We start from the raw sequence: 24736 nt of genomic DNA on the forward strand, positions 1-24736 counted from the left end.
AATGCTAGATGTTCTTTTTCTAGTTTAAGAAAGCTAAGAATTGTACAGAAAGTTGCAGTCTTGATCATACCGTAATAATTAAAGTCTAGTGCACTTTTTACATAGCAACATGAAGACAGATGGCTCCATGGTTCTCCTCTATGTAGGAGCAATGGAGGGACTGTGTTTAAAACATTTGGGCCACCATAGTGATGGGACGGACAGACTTGGCAAGTTAGATTTCCCCACTAAGAGCTGGTTGTGTTAGCATGTTGGATTTCTTGAAATGTGACCACATTAGAAAACAAAAAACAAAAAAACAATTTCTACATGGATTCTACATCAGATTTTTTGGATCAATCTATGGGAGAAAAGGACCCCTCCATAATTTTTCTCTAGTGTTTACAGGTATCACATTAAGTGAAACAGCTATGCAAATAGGAAACACAATCGCTGAGCTTGTCTTAGAAGTTCTCTGTTTAGAGAAATACAGCATTCATTTGTTGTTGTACCTGGTGGCTATTAACTTCTCTAATTGTGCTGTAGACTCGTTAACAAGTTTGTTGAAGTTGCACATTATAATTTTAAAGGAGTTAATTGAATACTAATCCAAGGCACAGCACAGAAATTATTCGAACCATTCCAAGAAAAGCCGAAAATCCCACCAGCTGCCTTGGTCCTAGTAAATCCCTACCCCAGTGAAATGGAGAAAATGAATATTCAATATTTTTTTCTATTTGAGCCTCTTGACATTCTATTGATTCACTTTATTTTCCCAACAATTTTCTGACAGGTTTCCCAATGTGGATTCTGTAAATTCTTTGATATGCATCTTGTGATTGCCTTTGAAAATGAGCACCGGGGCCAACTTTGGGCTGGGGCTTAGAACTCGGGAGCCCCAAGCACTTCACACCCCAGCATATCTGTAGAACTTTACAGTATCACCACGTGATCCTCAGATCTGGGACAGAGTCAAACAGCAGAAGAGGAAGGAGGTTCGAGAGGCAGGAAACCTAAGTTATGTTTGTGAAGCAGGTTACTGTTATGGGGGACTTGGGGGCAAACAGAAGTGGAGGACTGTGCTAGAAGAGGAAAAGGAAAGACACAGATCACTTAAAGGCAAAATAATGTAGGACAAAGAAACTAGTAGGTATGGCAGGAAGGTATCTATGCCAACAACATCCGTAAAGGAATAGCCAGCCCACTGTGCGTAGAAATGGAGATGACCTGTAGAGGAGAGAGGGTAGGAACAGTGAGTCCCACGCCTTTACAGAATCTAAAAGTAGTTGATGTTGCTATTCGAGAGAGTGCCATTAGCACACAGGTAGATAACACAGGATCTTCCTTTCCATCTTAATGCTATCCTTTATTGGAAGAGGAGCTTCATCTTTCTAAAAACTAAGTTTGATCATCACTTTCTAGAGTAAGGAACTAGCATGCAGATCCCTTTACAGACCTCCTCCTGATCCACTTCTCCATCACATTTTTTCTTAGTATCTTGTAGGAGCTTAAGTTCCACAATTTACTCAATTTTATATCTCTTAGTGTCAAGTTTCAAGCAATGCATAGAGCGTAATCACAACAATATTTGTAGAGTGAATGAATGACAAAGGAGATGGCCTATGTTGCATTAATAGAAAATATCAATTTGACGTAAAATCCAAATGGGACTCCCGTTCCTGTCAGAGCAGGAACAGCTATAATAAGTAACCGACAACCTGTTTATGCATGCGTGAAAGTACAAGCGCTAGTCGCTCAGTCACGTCTGACCCTTTATGACCCTAGAGACCATAGCCCGCCAGACTCTTCTGTCCATGAGATTCTGCAGGCAAGAATACTGGAGGGTGTTGCCATGCTCCCTTCCTCCAGGGACTCTTCCTGACCCAGGGATCGAACCCAGGTCTCTTCCATCTCCTGCATTAGCAGGTGAGTACCACTAGTGCCACCTGGGAAGCCCTGTCTGTGTATAATTGACCTTGAAGACCATATATATAGTGAGCGTTCTTTGACATCACTCTTAAACTCAAGATGCTTTTAAATGATGTCTTTGGAGTTGCCTCCTGAAGGTAGAGATATTCTTCTCCATTCCTTTCCTCACACTTTGGGCAGCAGAGATCTCCAGCTTCTCCACATGGAGGCCCTTGAATAAATTAATTGGAATGTTCAATAAAAAATGATCAAGCAGGCTGTTTGGATTGAGTATTGACTTGGACAAACAAGCTGTGAGTTTAAACAAAACCTTGATGGCTTTCTTTCCTGCTGAAAAGTGAAAGTGAAAGTTGCTCAGTTGTGTCTGATTCTTTGTGACCCCAAGGACTATACAGTCCATGGAATTCTCCAGGCCAGAATACTGAAGTGGGTAGCCTTTCCCTTCTCTGGGGGATCTTCCTAACCTAGGGATCGAACACAGGTCTCCCTCATTGCAGGCAGATTCTTCACCAGCTGAGTCACAGGGGAAGCCCAAGGATACTGCAGTGGGTAGCCTATCCCTTTCCAGTGAATCTTCCTGACCCAGGAATCAAAGTGGGGTCTCCTGCACTGCAGGCGGATTCTTTGCCAACTGAGCTATTAGGGAAGGCCCCTTCCTTCCTGCTGCTGCTGCTAAGTTGCCTCAGTCATGTCCGACTCTATGCGATCCCACAGACGGCAGCCCGCCAGGCTCCCCTGTCCCTGGGATTCTCTAGGCAAGAACACTGGAGTGGGTTGCCATTTCCTTCTCCAATGCACGAAAGTGAAAAGTGAAAGTGATGTCGCTCAGTCGTGTCCAACTCCTAGCGACCCCATGTGCTGCAGCCTACCAGGCTCCTCTGTCCATGGGATTTTCCAGGCAAGCGTACTGGAGTGAGTCACCAGTGCCTTCCTGTAAGTTGTACCTAAAACAGCACATGGGCACATTTGGAGCATGGTGCAATGATATTCATGCACTTTCAATCTTTATTGTTTTGAAAAAACAAAACAAAACTTAGTCTCTAAACGTAATTTTGAGGTAAATGTAACATATTCCTGATTAATTTCTATGGGGTTCACATGGTGTTGTACAAAATAAATATGAAATAGTCTAAGACACATATTGCTTTAAGTTTTGTATAATAGCTTTTTAGTTCATGCATCATCTTTCTTGGACACAGTGATATTTGTAAATTAGTGCCTCCCCTCTCTAGACTACCAAACATGTTTCAAGACAGACCACATCTTATTTCACCACCAATTCCTTCTATATAGCTGATCAATAAGAAACTATCATATGTAATAATAGCTGCTGACATTTATTCATTTTTTAAATTTAACAATGATTAGCAAACAATGACCTCTGGCCAATCTCTGGCCAACCTCTGGCCAACCTCTGGCCCCACTACCTGTTCTTTTAAATAAAGTTTTATTGGAACACAATCACATCTATTTGTTTATTTGCTTTGTAGCTACTTCTAGGTAACAATAGCAGGGTTAAGTTTTTATGATGGAGACAATATGATCTGCAAAGCCTAAAATATTTTCTATCCAGCATTTTCCAGAAAGAATTCACCAACTCCTGATTCATAATGTGCTCTGCACTGTACAGGCAAGTTGTGGTTTTCCCTTTCAATTTTCACAGCCATTGTTAAGTGAGATATATAGCAGTTATCCCCATTTCACAGATGAGGAAACTGAGGCACAAAGAGGCTCAGTAGGGAGTAGTAGAGCAAGAAGCAGAACACAGTTAGGAGTGATGCCAAAGTTCATGCGTCTCACCACTGCCCTGCCTGCCTCTCACCCAGTGAGAAAATACCTATCCTTGCCTTTTGGTGATGGGTAGCATGCAGTTAATAATTGAAGATGGACATTAGGGCGCGTCTCTACTTCTCACACTCATCATGGGCAGGGCCTCCAGTTCCCTGGTGGGAGAGGCATGGCTGGGAATGATTGAAACCACTGTTGGAAAGGCTGGGAAGGGGCCTGGGTACCTCCCAAACCCTCAGTTGACAGCCTGGTATCGCCCTGACTACAGCTAATCATCTCCCAAGTGGGCATCCATGGAGATTCATTTTGTCAAGGCATGAGCTCTCAGGCAATGTGGGAGACCAGCGGGGCCAGTCAACTGATGATTCTATAAACAGGAGGGAGGGGTGCTTGGTGGCCACATCCTAGGACCCCCCGTGCTGGGCAGCCAACTCCTGAAGCTCTTCTAAGTCTGAAAGGGAAAACTTTCACCTCCTACCAAGACTGGTGCCCCCCTGTCTGCAGAGGCTCGATGGGTGTGGAGGAATTTCATCTTAAATCAGAAAGAGAGGGGACACAGAGGTTAACAGACAAAGAGCTGTAATGTGAGCGGACTTCTTTCATTTAAAAAAATTTTTTTTAAACCCCTCTGCTAATGACTTGGTGATTTTCACAGTAGTAAATGTGCTGACTTAAAAAATCTGTGGGAGGTCAATAATTTTCCCTCTGCCTATCACTGTGTTGATTGTGGTTCCGATGCACCTTAATTACAGTACCTACAGGTAGAGTATTATACAGTGTTTACATTAATCAGAATAGATTTACTGAGGGAAATAAAACTGCCGGCTTCCTTAGGGTTGCACTCTTATCAGGCAGCAAGGGAGCTGGAGGGCCTCTGGGTTAATGTCTGGGGTTTGGAGCCCAGAAGCCACCTCACAGCAGCCGATGGTCCCAGAGTGTCTCCATCCTAAGCTGGAGTCCTGTGTTGAACCAAAGAATCAGAGGAGAGTTCAAGAAGTTGGGTTTTCAGTATTTTCAGATCAGAGAGGGCAAGTGTGTGTGCGTGTGTGTGTGTGTGTGTGTGTGTAGCGAGAGAGAAAGACAGAATGAAAGGGATTGCGCAACTGTTTAAAGAGCTAACTTTCCGTTGTCTTTCACGGGGACAAGAGGAACTCAGGTCAGAGAAGGGCACACCTTGTCCCCTCTGTCTTATTTTTGTACAGAGAGGAAGAGGACAGACGCTCTAAGGGAGCTGAAGAAGGTACACACGGCCTTCTACTTGGGGCTTGGGAGGCAGAGGGCTAGGTGTTGCTGCTGTTGATTTTTCTATTTTATTTTGTTTTGTGACGTTTACACAAGTCTTTATGGTAAAGCTGATTAGAAGGGAGGCCAATAGCCTCCAGTGATGCAGAGGGACCATTTAGGTGGGTGGCTAATGACTCCAACTCTTCGCTTAGCCTCCATCCATCACATGCCTCATCTACAAAATGGGTTTCCCAGTAGTACCTGCCTCACAAGGTCACTGAGGGGGGGTTATTGGGATAATACACATAAAGCACACGTAACAGTAACTGGCACACAGTAGGCGCCCAGTTGAAGTTGGTTATTATTATCAGAAGTTGTGAACTTGGGCTTTTAGGGGGCAGTGAAACACATTCTAGTCCTGTCTCTCCTAGTCAATTGTAGTGATGTTATCCAAGTTACTAAACCTTTCTTGCCCTTAGTTTACTCATCCATAATGTGGGACTATAGCATTTAATGAGAGCCAAGTGCAAAAGACTGTGCACGCAGTGAACCCTCGTAAATACCAGCGATCAGCCACACATTGGGATGTTTTCTAATCTTTCGGAAACGACAGTTCCTAAGTGGCTGATCAAGTTGCGGAAGTAGTTTCTTTCTTCTCAACGCGCTACTTAAGTCTCTGTCCCTGTTGATTTTAGTTTTCAGTCTAAAGACTTGTACTAGACAATCTAATGGGCTGCTGGATTCAGTAAATACCAAAACATAAAAGAAAAACAAACCAGTTCTTGGGCTGTTGGTTAGGTCTAGACCTGACGTGGCTGATGGAGTCATGGAGCACAGTCTCCAGCCTTGGAAAAATAAAAAAAGCAAGCTTGCAAAACCAAAGCGTGTACTTGAGAAGAAAGCCACAGGAAGGTTCCAGTCCAGTTCAGTCGCTCAGTTGTGTCTGACTCTTTGTGATCCCATGGACTGCAGCATGCCAGGCCTCCATGTTCATCACCAGCTCCCGGAGTTTACTTAAACTCATGTCCATTGAGTCAGTGATGCCATCTAACCATCTCATCCTCTGTCGCCCCCTTCTCCTCCTGCCTTCAATCTTTCCCAGCATCAGGGTCTTTTCCAATGAGTCAGTTCACATCAGGTGGCCAAAGTGTTGAAGGTTCCAAGGAGGACGCAAAGCCAGAGGAAAACATTTCAACGGAAATAATCCATGCACATTTCAGAGCCAGGTCCTTGAACTGGCCCTGTTCAAGACATGGACAAAATGCTACAGAGATCTATATTTTGAAAAGAACTTAGCCATCCATCCTTGGGAGTCAGAGCTCCATCAGTGACTGTGCACAGGAGCCAAGCCTCCCTCAGGGGAGAATGAGACCCAGCAAGCAGGGAAGACTCAAGGTGACAAGTTGAACATGCATCCGGGCTCTGGGTCTATATTCATTCTTGCTGAATGGTCTTTCTACGGGAGGGATATGAAGGTTTAAAAAAGTCCTAAGAGGAAGAAAGAAGGGAGAGTAAGGGAGGGAAAACCTCACCCTTCTCTCTCCACCCAGCCCCATTTACTCCTCCTTTACGTTCCTTGGTGAAACGTGACCTCCAAGCATGGCATGAGAGCATTCCCAGACAGAACAGGGTCTTGCCATCCTCTGCCGGACTATTTCTTCTTCTTCCAAATAGGTTGCTTTGGCCTTTCCTCACCCACCTTCACAACTCCGCCAAATGCTCATGGAGATCCACTGCTATGCTGGGGCTCCGGGGTGATCTAATTGTACAAGGTCTAAATCCTTCACACTTAACTTTTGGCTTCTGCCTTCCAATAAGAGCTCTGCTGCCTGGAGTAGATGCTCAGCTCAGACTGGAGTTGGCTTAGCAGGAAAGACCTTGTGTAAATACAGTCCTTGCCTTACCTGGAGCCCTTTATGCCACTGGCAGTTAAGTTTTAGGGCCTGCAGCCAAAGCTGACCTTTCTTTGCATTACAACTGGTTTCATTAACATCCTTTTCTTTCCTTCCTTGGTTTGAGCTTTTGGTGGCCAGATTGCTTGGGAGGAGAGAGGGGTACCCCCAACTGTGGCATTATAGTAGGCACTGCAAGGATACTGACCACAGCGTGGCATGCTCAGAAACTAAGTCATGTCCTAGTCTGGGACCCCACGGGACTGTAGCCTGTCAGGCTCCTCTGTCCCTGGGACTTCTCAGGCAAGAATACTGGAGTGGGTTGCCATTTCCTCCTGCAGGGGATCTTCCCAACCCAGAGATTGAGCCCAGGTCTGCATTGCAGGCAGATTCTTTAGTGTCTGAAAACACTAGGGAAGCCCATGAGGCATCAAGCCCTCAGTGTCAAAATAAGGAAATGTCACATGGGGCATGGCTGAGCTGAGTTCTTCAATACCTATCTCCCAAATAATGGCCCCTCCAGATTTCCCATGATGCTAAAGAGCTATTTGGCCATGAATCCAGAGCAGTCTCAAGATACATAACTAATTTAAGTCGGTGATAAATATTAGACCATTTTAGGATGATCTGTTTAGTCTTTTAATCCAGATAAACAGTACCCCGTCTACAATAATGGCTTTAGAACTGTGGCTTTAGTGGGGAGAGAGGAATACTTAGCATAGGATTTGCTTGTATGTAAGTGGGAGCTTTCGTGTTTGAAATCACTTGATAGAACAAAGCCCTTGAAACCATCCTGAACAACAGTCACAGAAAAGGAAAGTGCCGGAATCTCCTGCAAGAAAGGGTTTGCTATGTAAAATTTCACTTGGGCAGGAAACTTCACAAATTATAAACTAGCGGCATTTCCAAATGAGTGGCATTTTACTTTATGGCCCTCTGCGGCATGCACGGTCACTCTGAAATGATTCTATAAGAGACTGGTTTTATCACATCATCTCACTTGGTACCTCTGCCTCCAGTCGGCTATCCTGGGGAAAGATAAGGAGTGCCTTTGATCAAGAGGACCCCAGCTGAATTTCTAGACCTGATTTCTGGCCTAGCAGCTGCCTCTAAACAGCTGTGTAACTGGGCATAGCTCTCTATCTCTGTTGATTTTAGTCTCCCGTCTAAAGACTTGTACTAGAGAATCTAATGCTGTCAGACTCAGTAAACACCAAAACATAACAACACAGGCAGCTAGTTAAATCTGAGTGTTACACGAATGGTGAACTTTTCCATGTCTGAGTAGGACCCAGACAATATTTAGGATGTTCACATGCTAAACAACTTCATTACCTTTCTGAAATTTAGCTGTGTATCCTGTATGCTATCTGGCAGAGCTAGTCTCTAAAATCCTTTAGACCTTAAATTTGAAGTCTGTAGTGACCACATTTGATTTTGTATTTGTTTCTAAGAGAGAGTGGGCTTGCTAAGACGTGGAGGGCAGGGAAAGAGGGAGGGAAGCAGTTCCCTGAAAACACCAGCCTATGTCCAATCTGCCAAGGAATGGGTCACAGCATCTGGAGGAACAGTGGTTTTAAAACATTGCTTCACTTTGAGAGGTAGCCCCTGAGAAAACAGCTGCCTTTCCTAATGGCATAGGCCCCTCCTATGGCTACAGAGGGTGTAGGGCACTCTGCCCCTCAAACTGTCTCATTCATCGGCAGTGTTGTGCCTAACACCCCAGAGAGAGCAGGCGAAAAGAGATCATTTCTAGTCCTTTCTGTACACAGAAGCAGTTACAGTTAATCCTTGCTCCATGCCATCATACACCGAGGACCAGAGAATCCCCACAACAGGGGCCTAAGCAAACTATCCCTTAGAGGTATTCAGGGATGGTCATGGGCCTCCTCTTTCTCTCTAGGTGATGTGGACATGGCACCCTCCCCAACCTGCTTTTGTCTGGAACAAGTTTCCGGGGATGGAGACAGAGCAAAGGAGAGGGAAGGGAGGGAGACGCTGGAAGTCAGTGCTGCAGGATGGAAATCGCAGTTAGCACAAGGCTTGGTAGCTGGAAGTGGGGTGAGAATAATATTTCCAAAGTAGCCTTAAAAAATAATTGCAGATAGCGCTTTACCCTGTGTTACAGAGAGGGCCCTCCCTGAAGAATAATGACCACCTCTTTGGTCCATTTAGTTTGGGTCTTTTACAGTCTATCAGAGATGAGTCTCCTGGAGTCTGGGATCCCATTCAAGGCAGTGTGGAAACATGCAGAAGTGGGTTGCTTGCATTCCCACAGTCCTTACATTCTGCCCCTGGGAGGGGGCCCTCCACTGATTTCTGGAATGGATGGGCAAACAACCCGTGTTTCCAAAAGCGCTTCTGAATATCAACCCTGCTGCACACACACACACACACACACACACACACACACGCACACTGTCAGGACATGAATGAACCCGACACTCAGACAGTTGGCTTGAATTCTGTCTCACTTCCATAAAGAAGCACGCAGAGCCCGGCTGTGAAGATAATATGGTTAGGCTACACTGCTTTAGAGACAGAGAGGAAGAAGGAAAACAACTCTTTGCCTTGGATGCAAATAAACTCAGCTTCACCTTTAAAGCTGAAAACCTGTGCCCTTGGCAAGACGTCTGGGGACCGTTCCAGAGGTATTAATCTTCCTCCGTTTACAAGTTAAATAAGTCTTTGGAAACTTTCTCTAGCCCTGCTTTTTCTCTCCAGCACCATCTCACTCTCTCGCGCCTTTTTAGTACACTCAGAACTCCCCAGCCGCAGGAAACCCCCGGGAACCGAGGTCGAGGGAATAGACTCGGGTGGATTTCCGAGTCACCCCCTGGCTGCGGAGCCGGCCAGCAGATGGCGCTGTGCCGCACGGTATGGACCCCGCGTGCCGGCCGGCGCTGGAGCGGGCAGGCTGCTCAAAGTTTCTAGTGCCATTCCTGGACCGAAACAAATGTTTGTGGAATTAAGTAGTGATTTCCTTTAGTCTGCGCGACTCTTACTGGCTGTGTTTCCAGGCTCTAGACGTTACCATATGCCATATATTGCTTTCTCGGGGAGAAATCGAGGGTTTCAAAGCACACTTAACCCATCCTAACTGCTCACGTCAACTAGTCAAGGTCTGCATTTTCTGATAAAAATAACCCATAAAACTTCCATATTAAGAGCTAGAATGGTTTGGAAGACAAAGAAATGCTGAAAAATGTAAGTAAACAGAGCACCTGAGATTCTTCTTTCTAAGTAAACAGCTGGGGGAGGGGGGCCCTTTTTACCAGGCTCAAAAATAAAGCAAGAAGGCAAACAGAATGAAACTAAAGGCTTGGGTGGGAAAGGGGTCTGTCGGGTTGCCGGCTGCCGGGCTCGGGAGGACGGGAGTTGCATTCTATGATGGCTGGAAACACTTGGGTGCAGTGACCATATATATATAATTGTGGAGAAAACAGGAGATGTGATGATCTTGAGGGCACATCCAGGAGGCCATGAATTTTCACAAGCAAGTTAAGCAGCCGTGGATTAGGGTGATAGGAATTATCAGTGCTGTTGCTCCACGTCGCCAAGTGGCCCCATTAGTTAGGGCTCAGTATGTATTTAATGTTGTCATAAAATCTGCCTTCTCAAAGTAAGCAAGGCAAGTCTGTGTGCATCTCCAAAGAGATGTACACAGCTTTGTTTGGGATAATGGATTTGACATGACTAGAAACAACAGGGATTCGATGGACCAGCAGGATAGATATGACTAATTCTCATCTCCTGGTATCAGCATGAACATGGCCAGCCCTGCAGACTAGTCATGAGAAGATGGGGAAGCCAGGGGGTTTGGGCGGGACTAAGCTGCAGAATTGATCCTAACTGACTGATAACGTAGGGATGGAATGGAGCATGAAGGAGGCTTTGCCTTATGTATGGATGTGAACAGAGCATTTTAGAATTGCTGAGCATTTCCTTGCTTAAATTGGATTGTGGGTTGCAGCCCTCCCGAACAAGCACACAGCTGCCCGCCTTGCGCAGAATAACTTTGGGCTTCTCTTTCTTAAATGTTGATTAAACTTTTGAAACTGGCTGAACGTCCCAATTTATCTTTTACACAAAAGAACAGGTTTTGAAATCTTGTTTCAGACTTGTCTAAAGTTTTCAGCAAGTGACCCAATTAGTTCTCCTTACATACACAGAGATAATGTTTAACTTTCTTAACTTGTTTTACTGTTTTGTTTTTAAACCAGGAGCTATGGCTACATGGATTTTTTTTAAAGATAATGAATAAATATTTCTAGTTCTGAAATACATCCTTTTAAAGTAAAGAATATTCTGACTTTGAAACTTAATCATTTGAAACAGTAATTATATTTAAAGTGATTACCTAATATGATGAAATATATTCATTTACTAACATATGGCTTTTCATAGTTGATGCTGTTTTTTTTCACCTGTTTTCATTTTTTCAGCTAAAGTTCAAAGACATTTTTCTAACCAAATGTCATTTGTTATGTCAACGTAAGCTGTTTATACCATGAATATATTGTTAACATAGCGAAATGAAACTTTAGTTCTGCCACTAATAGCAATATTTAAGGCTTACCAAATATTATAAACACTGCAAATTCTATCCATAATATCCAGAAGCTGATTTTGGATCAAATTTAGACCCGTCTTTCACACAGCACCACATTAAATTTAAAATTAGTCAAGGATTACAGTTTGCTATGAAGAATGTCTCCACCTCCAATATGAGCAAATGTCATCAAAGTGAAAGGGGAAAAAAAAAAGGAAAGAAAAGATGTGATTGTTTTGACACCAGTGAGAGAAGCTTAATGTTGCTTCATTTTTAACCTCGTTTCAAATTATCTTTTAACCACCCTGATATTTCTGCATGGAGATAATCACATCTCATCAGCCTTCTTAAACCGGCAGCTCCATACTCAGAGCTAATGCTTCTTGTTAAATCATATTGCTAAACAAAACATTACAGCTCCTGCAGCAGACTGATGGGAATCAGCTTTGCTGGACGGTCTGTTTTGTGTTTTTTTCCCTCTTTCCATCATTCAATTTTATTTTCTTTCCTTCTGTAATTTTAATCTTATATAAGGTATGCAAATATGTTTCCTAGAAAGTCAGGACACGAGTTTAAAAGACATAAAAGCAAATCTGCCTTATAGATGAAGACAGAGACCTGTTGAAGTGCTCCTGGGAAAATAATAAACTCAGGGATTTACAGGCACAATTTCATAGAAGAAAATCCTTCTCAGGAAAGGAACTGAAATATGGGACTTCAGGAGAAGAAAAAGCGATCCTGATTTTAAACATACACAATCAATTATTTCTTAACATCGCTTAAGAATTCACATATCATTGAGGTTTAGCAAACACAGGAAGAACACACGGCTTATTTATTTTAGCAGTTTTGCATGTGCAGATGTAAAATCAAAAGACCCCTGCTTAAGCATTTGAAAAACTAGTATATAAATGACCGACTCCTTATCTTTACACAATTTGCCTTAACTTCACTTCCTCTCACTTTGTCATTTAATTTGTACGATTTCCAAATCAGAGTGACGATCATCTATTAGTCCCCCTGGTGACAGAGGGCAGGGCGTTGTTGTAGCCGAGTTAATAAAGCAGAAACACAAGCCTAATTACTGGGGAGATAAACCATGCTGGCAGGAGTTACCTTCCTCGAGATCTGGAGCTATTTGCACCCAGACATTTTGTAGGGAGTGTGTGCGAAAGGACAGACAGAGACCAAGCAGGTGGGGTGTGTTTGTTTTCACAGAAAGATACTGATAAATTTCAGGAATTGTCTTCCCTGGAAGACGGTGTGGTAAACTGCAGCTACACTGGGAGGGGGGAGCAAGTGCGTATTCATTAATCAAATGAGATAATGGGGGGGAGCGCAAAGGTGCTTTATAGCTGAAAGGGGAGAGCAAATAGAAAGTGGCATTGTTGCTAAAAGGGCATGTATGAATGTTTAAATAAGTCTACATACACATGTGTTAAATAGCTCTGACGTGGTGGTGGTAGTGTGTGGGGATGGAGGGTCAGGGGAGACAGAGAGAGAGATTGAGAATGCCTCTCTAATGCCAGAAGTTACACCATGGAATGTATTTCTGTATGGAAAGATTTAAATACATGGGGATATATATATATATATATATATATATATATAGTATAATGTACAGACAGAATCATACTATATGACTCAACAACTTTTATAGCATAGAACCTGATTGAAAATCTAAGTTATTGATGATTCAGAAGCACATAAGTTTTTATAGGCTTAAACATGTGTATATGACTATACCATATTCATGCAGATTGCATAGACATGCTGAGAAATTTCACCATCCTGTGTACTTTTTCACATTTAACGTGCAAGACTGCAACACTTTTTATCAAGACTGCCATCCTCCCCAATTCCCTCCCTCCCAAGTAAACAAACAAAAGAGCCTACCTGTGTAGCTAACATTTAAGAGATATTCATAAAAAGAGAAAAAAAATATAGCTCCTGACTCCTGATTTGGATGAATACAGTGATCAGTGGATACTATAGTAAAAGCTGAGAAACTATGTTTGCAGAGTGAACCTATTAATGCAGCTTTGTCCAACAAATATTAAAATTGCAAAGCAATTTGCCCATTTGACAATGGCTAATGAACTTAAGTATGCAGAATGAACTTTAATAATTGAGGAAATTGTGCAATTAAGCTGAAAGCAGCTGAAAATTACAAATAAAATTAACTCTCTAGTTTAGCAAGACTATCACTACTTCTATTACCAACCAGTTTGTGTGGGTCTCAAGAAAGTCTGGAAACTTTCAAGTGATTGTACATTTATTGTGATGATTTACCATCAAGATATTGACCTCATTTTTTTTTTTAGTAGAAATGAACACTAATACTTCTTACAATATGTTTCTGAATTGCCATGTGGTTGGAATTATACAAAAGGTCTCATTGGCAGGCTGTGTTTTAATTTTGATTTCAGGTTTATGATCCTATCTGTGTCTATTTTAAATTTAAATGGATTACATTCAGCAAAAAATCCTTTTACTAGACTGGCTTGCCTGTCTCATACTATTAGGCTCTATATGTCCAGCTTTTACAAATCTGTTAATACATAAAACCGTAAGAAGCCTCTTATGTTCAAACCAGGTTGGACTGAAGACATCAGATTAATATTTGATAATGTAGAAGAGCCCTTAATCAGATTGGTTATTTCATGACAGAATGTTTCTGCAATTATCATAATTGTTGTGCTAAATATGTTTGTCTTTGTATCTGGCTTTGGGCGTAATCTTCTCTCTTGAAAGCCACTCCAATGTGGAACTTCAGATTCCTGCACAAAACCCAATTAATATTAAGATGACAAGCCCCAATGAGCTCCAAAGAGGCAACAGCTGAACAGACTCTAACATTCTTAAGTACAGATACTTGAGTGATCAAGTACATCTGAGGGAGACACACAATTCAATAATCCCTTTCTCAAGAAAGTCAAGAGCCCTGTGAGATACGAGGGAAATCAAAGGAACACATCAGAAAGAAAATGACGGGTCTGGTCTTGTAGCGTCTCTATTAAAATGCAAAAGTTATGGATTTTTTTCGGGGTGATGGGAACCTTTTCTGTTTTTATTGATTTCTTTTTATAGCTTGATGATTTCTCTAAGATTATCTTAAAAGCTTAAAGAAAAAAGAGGCCTCATCAAAAGGTATCTTGCATGACAGAAGTGTATATAGCCTTGGTTAACATGAAGGCCCTGTACAGGCTGGGAGGAGAGGAATTCTGCTAGTCCATCAGCCTGGGGGAGGGCTGCACTGAGCAGTGAAATGAGCATTTTACTGCCATATTTGGTGCACGTGGCAAAACTACCCTCTCGTCCCTGGACCAGTCAGGGGAGATGAGAAGGGGGCTGGAACTACCTGGGCATTGCCCCGGAGAGGCAGTTACAAAGCTCTGTATTAACAAATGTCTTTCCCTTTGCATTGTGTAAAGCAGTCACCTTCATACTCTGACCCCCAATTTCCTGGCAGCCTGGGTGACTCCTTGGATTTACAGCTAACTTCGCTGTCCAGAGGTGACATCCTAACCCATTGATTTGTAATCAGAAATTGGTTTCCTGTCACTTTAAAAGTGAGGCACTAAGGGGCAGTAAAAACAAGGCTGTCGGGAGCTAAATGGAGCTATAGTTCAGACCCCGGGGGCCATTACACACTACCTTCCCCATGTATTTATTACATTAAAAAAACCTTTGTAGTGCACTTTAAATGGCCGGTGACATCCTCTTAGGTGACTTATGGCTCTGTGAAATCAGTTTTGTAGAAACTCCTTCACATGTGCCAAAACGAAAATATATATATATATATATATACACACACACAAAAAAAAGAAAGAAAGTAAAACCCCACTCCCCGTGTGCCTGTGTTTGTGCGTACGAGTGTGCTGGTCCCAGTCCACTGAGTCTCTGTGACCAGCATTTCAGCAGCAGGAAGTCCCCGCTCTGGCCACCCAGCATCACCTAGAGCTCACTTTGCTCAGACACCACAGAAAGTGAAACCAACCAGTGTGGCCCTTTGCCTCCCGCCTGATAAATCTAGTGGAGCCGTGGAGGCCGCCTGCCCAGTTCCGGCGTCTCTCCTAAGTAAGAAGGAATCATGCGTATACTCATGTCCCTTCCCCTCCTCCATATACCCCCAGATACCCCCAGATACCCCCCTCCTACATTTGACACCCTGACAGTTTTTTCAGATATCCCCTTTACAGTAAACAATAGGGAACATGAGATAATTATATTCAAAACTACCTAGGCTGGAATAGAAATAGACTTCTCCGACTTAAGCTTACATTCTCAAAAGATGCAAGGGCTTGAAAATTACTGAGACAATGTTTTCAGAGATTCCTCTTATAAACCAGACACCAGTTCCATCCAAATGCAGATCCTCGTGGGCCCCGAGCCCCCATTTCCTTTCTCTGCTTGTCACAGCAAGGCAGGACTTCTCTAGAGAGAGACCCTCACCCTGGGAGCAATCTAGGCGCTGTGCACCATTGCATCAAAATTAGACTCTCTACCACACAAGCATGGACAATTCTCTTCCCAGAGTGAATTGCCCCAAATTGTGAGATACTTGAAATGTGTTCCTGTTGCCTTCTGAGATTCCTGCTAATTAATATTCAAAAGACTCAAAGAGGAAAAATGGATACCTAAATCATACATATGTATATGCCTTTTAAGCTTTATTATAAAGGCAAAATAACCCCTTACTTGGTTAAAATCCAACTTGAGTCAACATACAAAGGTGACTGCACTGTAATACTAGACATATCTGCATTATGTAGGCATGTTACTGCGCCACCAGAATCTCTCAATAGTAATTATTATGCCAAGCACCCTGTTGGCACAATTACACTAAAGCTCTAATTAGTAGCAGTAAGATTAGAACCCCTACATGTTAAATCTGTAGAAGCAACCCTGAGTGAAGGATTTAAAACAGTTTCAAAACATTGTATTGTCTTTATTACAGTCTTTATACTTCAGTAAAGAAGGGTTTTCTATAAAATGCACTTAAAATAATCTGGTCCTGTCACTAAAAATAGGAAAGATAAGGTAATTGCAGTCAAACCTAGTGAGTCGGCTCGCTACCTAGGTGCGGTTAAATCGAAAATGACAAATCTAGTGAACTCCACTGGGAGATCCATACTTCCTGCCTGCTGGACGCATTGGTATTTTTCCAACCATCAGCCAGGGGAACACGCGGGGGCCATACTTGTCACGGGCCTGCCTTTTCATTACCTCGGAGGAGCCAGGAGGCAGGCATCGGAAGCGGATCTCCCTCAGCAATCCGATCGCAGCATCCGGAGATTTACCTGTCTCCTTAGAGACTGCGGCGTTCGCGTTGAACGCAGCACAGGTCTCCTCCCCTCCCACGGAGATGGCCCCTGGGCTTAGCTCCAGGCGGGCTGTGAAGCTGGACGTCGGGTGCCAGGACTGGGGCCTCCTGGAGAAGAGAAGCCAGAGGGCACACTCAGCGGCAGAGGTCTCGGTCACGCCGAGAGTAGGCAGGGGGTCTGCAGCTCACCCCTGAGCATCTGGGGGAGACCCGAACACAGCTCAAGGAGAGGGGGAAAGCAGACGCGGATTGCCAAATACCAGGTGTATCTGTTTGGATCTGGGAACCTTTAGATTGGATTTTCCCGTGAAACTGAGTAAATGCTCCACTGTGTAAAATGTTGTAAGGGTGAAAACCTAGAAGCTCAGCAGGAGGGAAAAACAAAGCCATCATCTGCCTGGTAGTTTGCCCTTTCAGGCCCACCCCCTGCCACCTCCACAGCCAACACGGCAGGGAAGCCAGGCCAAGGCCTGGAGAGTCTTCTCAGTGGCCTGCCTGCCATCCATGGGCTCATCTGCTCACCCAGCCCCAGTTACCTGCAAAAACCCTGGTTCTCTCAATCCGTGGAGCTCCTGAGTGGAAAAACAGGGAGTTTTGGGCACACAAAGGGCCTGTGAAGGCCACAGAAGCTGGTGGTAAATTAAGCTTATGTTTAAAAATAAAGCACACACACACATATAAACACACACACACACACACACACCTATATAGATATATATATAGTCTTGGCCAAAAAGTCCATTTGGGCTTTTCTGTTAAGATCTTATATATATCTCAGCTGCCCTATAGGCAGAATTTGGCCTACGTACTTTGACGATGCACCCTGAAAAGCACAGTTATCCTGGAGGAATCTGTCCACAAACACCTACAGAATAGACATTTGAAAAATGTTTCACCTGGGTTTTTCCATAGAAGCAAATGCATTATTTGTTTCGCTTTTCAAATGCCAAGTCAGACAACTCTGGCAGTCTTCAGGATGAAAACAGGAGACAGAAATCCCCAAAGGTTACCGTAGTTCAGCTTTAGTGTCACGAAACGGCAGTTATTTCCCTCGGCCAACAAATTTCCCATAATTACAATAATACCTAGTGAGCGTGTATCTGTAAAGCACACATATATAGACTTTCGAAATGTGCCGTGTAACAGCCATAAAACTGTCTCCAAGAATGTACAGTGATAAGAGGGCAGAAGTCAGAGGATGGCCTCTGAATCTTAATAATTGTATGTGTTCAGCCATATGTTATATCCAGAAGTGCTATTTACTGTAAAATTGAAGGCCAGGAGAGTAGGCACTTTCTGGCTTCTATATTTTATGTTGGCTTTTCTTTCATAGCTCCAGCCTGGAAGAAGGAAGCAAAAACATCCTTCTCCTTTACAGGTTATCTCCTTGCCGTCATAATTCTGGTATTTATATGCATGCATGTTTTATCTACAAAAGATATCCACAGGAGAGCTGATCTTCCTGCAACTGTTACAGAACTATTAAATGTATATTAGCATGGTCATTTTTATTTAATGGAAACAAATAACAGTTAATCTTATTGGAAGGGTTAAGTGGGTTTACTTGGGAAAGGGCAAATCCCTTTGGATGCTTTCTTTTTTAAAGAATAGCTGCAGTGGCTGACAGATGGTCTTTGTCTGAGTGTAGCTGAGGACAGATACAGTTTCTTTTTACACATTTATGAAAGTTGTAGATATAGATGGTTGGTAATATGTGGTGGCCTAGGACAAAGGGCACGCCCGGTGGACAGAGAGGATTAGATTTCAGATCAGTGACAGATGGCTGGCTTAGCAGAGTCAGATAAAATTAAAAGGGGTGGGGGGTGTGGATAAAAAGAAACCACTTTCCATGTAAAAGTTGTGTCTCTTAAGACAATGGCAGCATGCACCATTCAGTTCTCTTTCCAACCTGGTGTCAAGTTCCTGGGATTTAAATTCCTACATTTTACTTTTTGCCTTTGCAGAAGAGGTGGGATTATTCTTTGTTGATCAAGTTTATCAAAGGGAAACGAAGAAACCAAGTAATTCACAATTTGCCTTTCAGCTTGACCAGCAGAAAGTATTCCATTTGCACGACGACACTGGATTTGTGTGTGTGGGTCTTTAGCCAGAGTACTCCTCCTCGGTTTGGGCAGAATTTTTTTATAAGCCTATTGGTAAGATCCACTTTTTTGCTTACTCCATACGCACCATTTAAACCTATCACATCACTATAACCTTCGTCAAATAACCATACAACATATTTAGTGTTAATTTGTCACGCTGAAATTATTCATCGGTGTCTTGAGTAAGTCCGATAATATTTATGGGTTATGCCATTCCATGTTTTCTGGCAATGCAGTTTGCTAGATTTCATAGATTTACTGTGTCTGCTTTTTTATGACTGACATAGCAATAACCAGATTGCAGAGATATTTATGTTGTTTGTGGCTTAGCAAGATAATTAAAGGATATAAATTAATCAAGTGCAATTAATTAGAAACTTTATGTTCGCAGCAGTCCTTCTTTGCATGTATAATTTATATTTATTGATTTCCTGGCTTTCATTAGCCTATGAGATAACAGCAAAAATGCATTAGAGAAGAAAATGTACAATTAGCGTGAGAGTGAACCTTGGCATAATGGATAGATCAGCACATGTTTGGGGCAAATATAAAGCTTTGTTAACTGTCATAAGCAGTTATAATTGATGAGTGGTATTTCACTACATATCTTTCAGCTGATTAACGGCGTTTTTAAAGAGTCCCCTTAATGGGAAGCTGATAGGTTGGCTAAATTTACATTTTAATCAGAGTATTTATGATGGAGGCAGCCCTAGAAATTCATTGGCAGAGGCAGAGGCGACATTTCCTGAGGGACTGCAACAGGAGTGGGCTTTGGAGTGTGTCTACTCACCTATTCCGTCTCTTGTCATTTGTCCAAAAGGGTCTGTGGCGGGGGAGTGGCAGGAACATCAGTGGCCTCTTCAACACTGGTCACGTTCCCCGTTAATATCCTGCAGAAAGGGCCACAGGCCAGGAGAGGGGAACCCCAGTCACGCTTGCCTGTCTTCTGTCCCTGGCTGTCAAATGCCAGCTCCACGGGCAGCAACGATGGCTCCCAAGCTTCCGCACCAAGGGCTCCCAGTAGGAGGGAGCGGTGCCTTAGCCAGAGGAAGGGCAACACCCGAGTTGAGCCTGCTTCTCATATTTCCCAAATGGGTTGAAAGCCAAGCCAAGCAGCTCCAAGGAGACCATGCAAGAGACCACAGTCGTGGATCCAAAGACACATCGACTCATGCTCATAGCTCAACAGCTCCCATTTCAAACCTGGAAGCAGAGCCTGCCCCTGAATCATAAAGCCTCTAAAACTCTGGCTCATCCAAGCAGGACTAGGATTAGAACAGTCAGAGGAAACTTTCAAGAGGGAGTCAAAAGTAAATCCTCACATAGCAATACCTTCCTCCTTCCTTCACAAAAGGTGACAGGAGATTCTTCCTTCAGAATTCCCACTAGAAGACTGAGGTGGAATTTTCCATCACCCCTGTGAGCCATTACATGTCCAGAAGTTGAGAAAGGACAAAAGCTATTAACATTTCCTAGCCTAATATTCTCCCTGGTGGCTCAGATGGTAAAGAGTCTGCCTGCAATGCAAGAGACCTGGGTTCGATCCCTGGGTCAGGAAGATCCCTGGAGAAAGAAATAGCAGCCCACTTCAGCATTCTTGCCTGGAGAATTCCATGGACAGAGGAGGCTGGTGGACTACAGTCCATGGGGTCACAAAGAGTTGGACATTACTGAGCAACTTTCACTTTCAGCCTGATACTCTGTTTTCATATCATGAAGCCCACAGGTTTGATCTTTTTGTTTGTTGTAACAGACTTTGTGTTGGTGTCAGACTTTCTAAGATGGTGTCATGGGCAGCCCCCAACCAAACACTACAGGACTGTACAGTTAGTAAGGCCAGAGTGGGATTCACATCTTGCCTGTTGAAGTGGTTTTGCATGGACATCTCTGCAGGAAAGGACCTATTTTTTGTCATTTCCACGTAGAGGTAGGACTAGACCGCCATGTTATACATTTAGTGGGCCTTCCCAGTGTGGTCTTTATAAGAAAAGAATGTCAAGAAGACCTCTTGAAATAAAAACAAAAGAACATTCCTCCAAGGGGGCTCATTCCTGATTCAGAAACAAACCAGGGAGATCCTTAGGTCAGCTTAGAAAAGGACTTGAACAGAGTGACGCTGGAGACCTGGTCTGTTCTCAAGCAAAGACAAAAGCCATTGCCCTGAGTCCTGCCAAGGGCCTTTTCTTCGTTTTATTCCTGCTCCTATGCAGCCCGAGTCTTCAGAACTCCCTCCCCTATTTCCTGGTGGAGTCCCATAAGTGTGTATTGAATATTGACTGAATCTTCCCTGAATCTCCTTGCCCTGGGGCAATTAGAGTTGAATTATATACACCCAAGCTAGGCTACAAATTAAAAATTACTTTTCATTTATCTCTGTGAGAAGAAACCAGAAATGAGCAAATATGAGATTAATATATGTGAAGGAGGATACGGTTTCTGCTTTATGTGGTGATAAGCCCCTTTTTTCCTTTTCATACTAATTATTATTATCATTATTAGTATTATTTTACCCCTCAATTGCCTTAGGATGTTATCCAAGAGGAAGCACTGTATCGGCTGGTGAAAGCTCCACAGTATTATTTATTTCATGTAATAAAATGTATGTAATGATCATGATTAATGTTTGTTTATTGTTGTATCATTGTGTTTTCCTTCCAGTCTCAGTGTGATACTGGTTTAATTAAACTTGGAAGAGGGTGGGAGTGGGTTTGGGTGACAGTCTTCAGAACTTTATACAATAATGGAGTCTGCATTTGGTTGCACTTACATGCCGATTAAGATGAAGATGTCCTCATAAATGACTGATTCTGTTTGTTCTTTTAAAGGAAAGTCCATTCCCCATCCTTTATTGTGTAATTTACAGATAAATTTGTTGTGACTCAGACCAAAGGCTTTTATGTACAGAAATTGCGATGACAGTAGAAATTATGGTAATTGAAGAGTGTTCTATTTTAGGTTTTCCTCTGATCACATGAAATGATCATCAGCATCTTTCCTGGCCATAATCGTGCCCCAGATTCCAAATTATTTTTTATTAGTTTGTTATCCAGTTTAACTGTTTGCTCAGGGAAGAGAAAGGCTGAGAGGGGAGAGCAAAATATTGTCATTGCTGGTTGATTGTCTTCTCTAAGGAAAAATTAGATAGGTGCAGTCGGGGCCATTATTTGTTTTCATTTCTGGTGCACCCAAAATTACTTTGCCAAGGCTCCCATTACATAGTTTCCTCATTTCCTTGGGAAAAATCAGATGTATGTCCTAAATGGAAGCCATAGAGCTTTGAAATAATATATTTCTAAAAGTTTTTAAAGCTGAATTCACATATGCCTTAACATTTAAAGCAATTTACAGTTTCAAAACTGGGCTTCCCTGGCGCCTCAGTAGTGAAAAAAAAAAAAAAGCCCTCCTGCCAACGCAGGAGATGTGCATTTGATCCTTGGGTCAGGAAGATCCTTAGAGGAGGAAATGGCAACCCACCCCAGTGTTCTTGCCCGGAAAGTCCTATGGACAGAGGAGCTTTGTGGGCTATAGTCCATTGGATAATAAAAGAGTCAGACACGACTTAGTGACTCAACAACGACCACAGTTTCAAAACACTTTATTATCTCATTTTAGCATCTCAACCTTTGAAGGAAGTAGGATATTAAATTCTTTTATTAATATATATATAGGATATATGTATAGTTCATATGTTTTTCTGCAACTTGTTTTTTTCCCTTCAGTAATATGCTGAGGCTTTTATGTAAAAATTTGGTTTAATTGGAGACTTCTAGGTCTTCTGTGGTGGCTCAGACTGTAAAGAATCCACCTGCAATGTGGGAGACCTGGATTCGATCCTTGGGTTGGGAAGATCCCCTGGAGAAGGGAATGGCTACCCACTCCAGTATTCTGGCCAGCAGAATTCCATGGACTGTATAGTCCATGGGGTTGCAAAGAGTCAGACACAACTGAGCGACTTTCACTTTCAGGATGCGTTCAGATTTCTCATATTATAAACAATGCTGAATCAATATTCTGTTGGAAGGATATGTATACTTATGTGTATATATACATAAATACATATACACATTCATGCATGTATATGTGTGCATGTGTGCCCATGTGCATGTGTGTTTGTGTATGGGCTCCTATAGGCATTTAAGCATAGAGTGTTTTGTATCAGGATATAAATCAGTTAAATTTTTCATACAGTCTATACACAGTATACAAAATATCTATAGGTTTCATTTTCCCACTTCTTCCAACCTTAGATGATATCAATCTTTAAATTTTTACCAACTTTAAAGAAAAAAAAAAAGGTATCACGTCATTATTTAGTTTGTGTTTTCCCAGTCAGTAGTGAGGAGTGAAGCATCTTTTTATATATTTATTAGTCACTCATATTTCTTCTTCAAACCATTGCCTGTTCACATTATGTACAAATGTTTCTTTTCTGCTGTTCTTCATCTTCATAATTATTTAAAAAACATTACGCTAATATTCACTCCAACTGATTGCCTACTATGCATCTCAGTCACCTCAGCCTCTCATTTGAAGTTCCATTTTGTTTGCAAGGCCCTGCTCAAGATCTCTGTGTGGTGTTTTTTCCTTACTAGGTAGTCAGATCAGGACTAGGGCTAGATGAGTGAAGAAAGGAAAATCAGAGAGAGGGGAGTGACTTACACCTGATTATTCTGTCTCTAAGTGGGAAAGCCAAGATCAGAGCCCCCATTTGTTAACCACCCTGTCCTCCTTTTCTGTGGATGCTGCTGTGATGCAGGGTCTGTGAACAGGCACCTAGAGAGCAGGCATGAAGCGCAGCTTTTGAATTTCAATTACCTGTCAGACTCCCCTTAACCATCTTCACCTGCACTTGAAGGAAGTTTCCTGCCTATCCTTCAAAACAGCTCCAATCACAGACCTGTGAAGCTTTACCAGATGCCCTCAGCTCAACCTTTGTCTTTTCTGTCGTTATCCGTTGGTAGTATGGGCTTCTAGGGCAGTGTCTGTGTCTGCCTTGTAAGGCAAATGTTGATGTCATAGCTCCCTCCTGCCCTAAGAGTGAAATTTCATAAGTTAAGGACCTCTGGTAGATTAATTGCATTAGTTAAGTGCTCTTCCTATCTTCTGTATCCATGTCCTGGTGATGCGCTCCTCACGTGAAGAGGTGAGGTCTATTCCTCCAACCCTTGAATCTAGAATCACTTTGCCACTTGTCTTAAGAGGACTTGTGTGGTTCTGTTCACATTCTTGGTATCCTATCATTGACACCATGTGAACAAACTCAGGGGACTTCCCGGGTTTCACTAGTGGTAAAGACCCCACCTACCAGTGCAGGAGACTTAAGGGACTTGGGTTCAATCCCTGAGTCGGGAAGAGCCCCTGGAGGAGGGCATGGCAACCAACTCCAGTATTTTTGCTGGGGAGAATCCCATGAACAGAGGAGCCTGGCAGGCTATGGTCCATAGGGTAGCAAAGAGTTGAACACGACTGAGGCGACTTAGCATGCATGCACCACACATGATTATTAGAATCAGCTCTAATTACCTCCATTGAGTGAATTTTGCTAGTGATTTGCTTGTTGAAGGATGGAAAGCCACATGGAAAATTGTCCCAGGGGAGGACATTTCAGACAAGCCATAGGATTGAATCTTCATCTAATCTACAGTGATTGCAGAAGTGAAGTGAAAGTCACTCAGTGGTGTCTGATTCTTTGCAACCCCATGGACTGTATAGTCCATAGAATTCTCCAGGCCAGAATACTGGAGTGTGTAGCCTTTCCCTTCTCCAGGGGATCTTCCCAACACAGGGATCGAACCAAAGTCTCCCACATTGCAGACAGATTCTTTACCAACTGAGCCATAAGGCTCAGATATGTGAGCAATTCCAGCTGCAGCCTGCTAAGTCCAAACTAGGCCAGAAGTCCCTAATCACCCCAGAGACTAATGAGCCAAGTAAATTTTTA

Source organism: Capra hircus, chromosome 18 (assembly GCF_001704415.2).
Source record: "Capra hircus breed San Clemente chromosome 18, ASM170441v1, whole genome shotgun sequence".
Lineage (NCBI taxonomy): Eukaryota > Metazoa > Chordata > Mammalia > Artiodactyla > Bovidae > Capra > Capra hircus.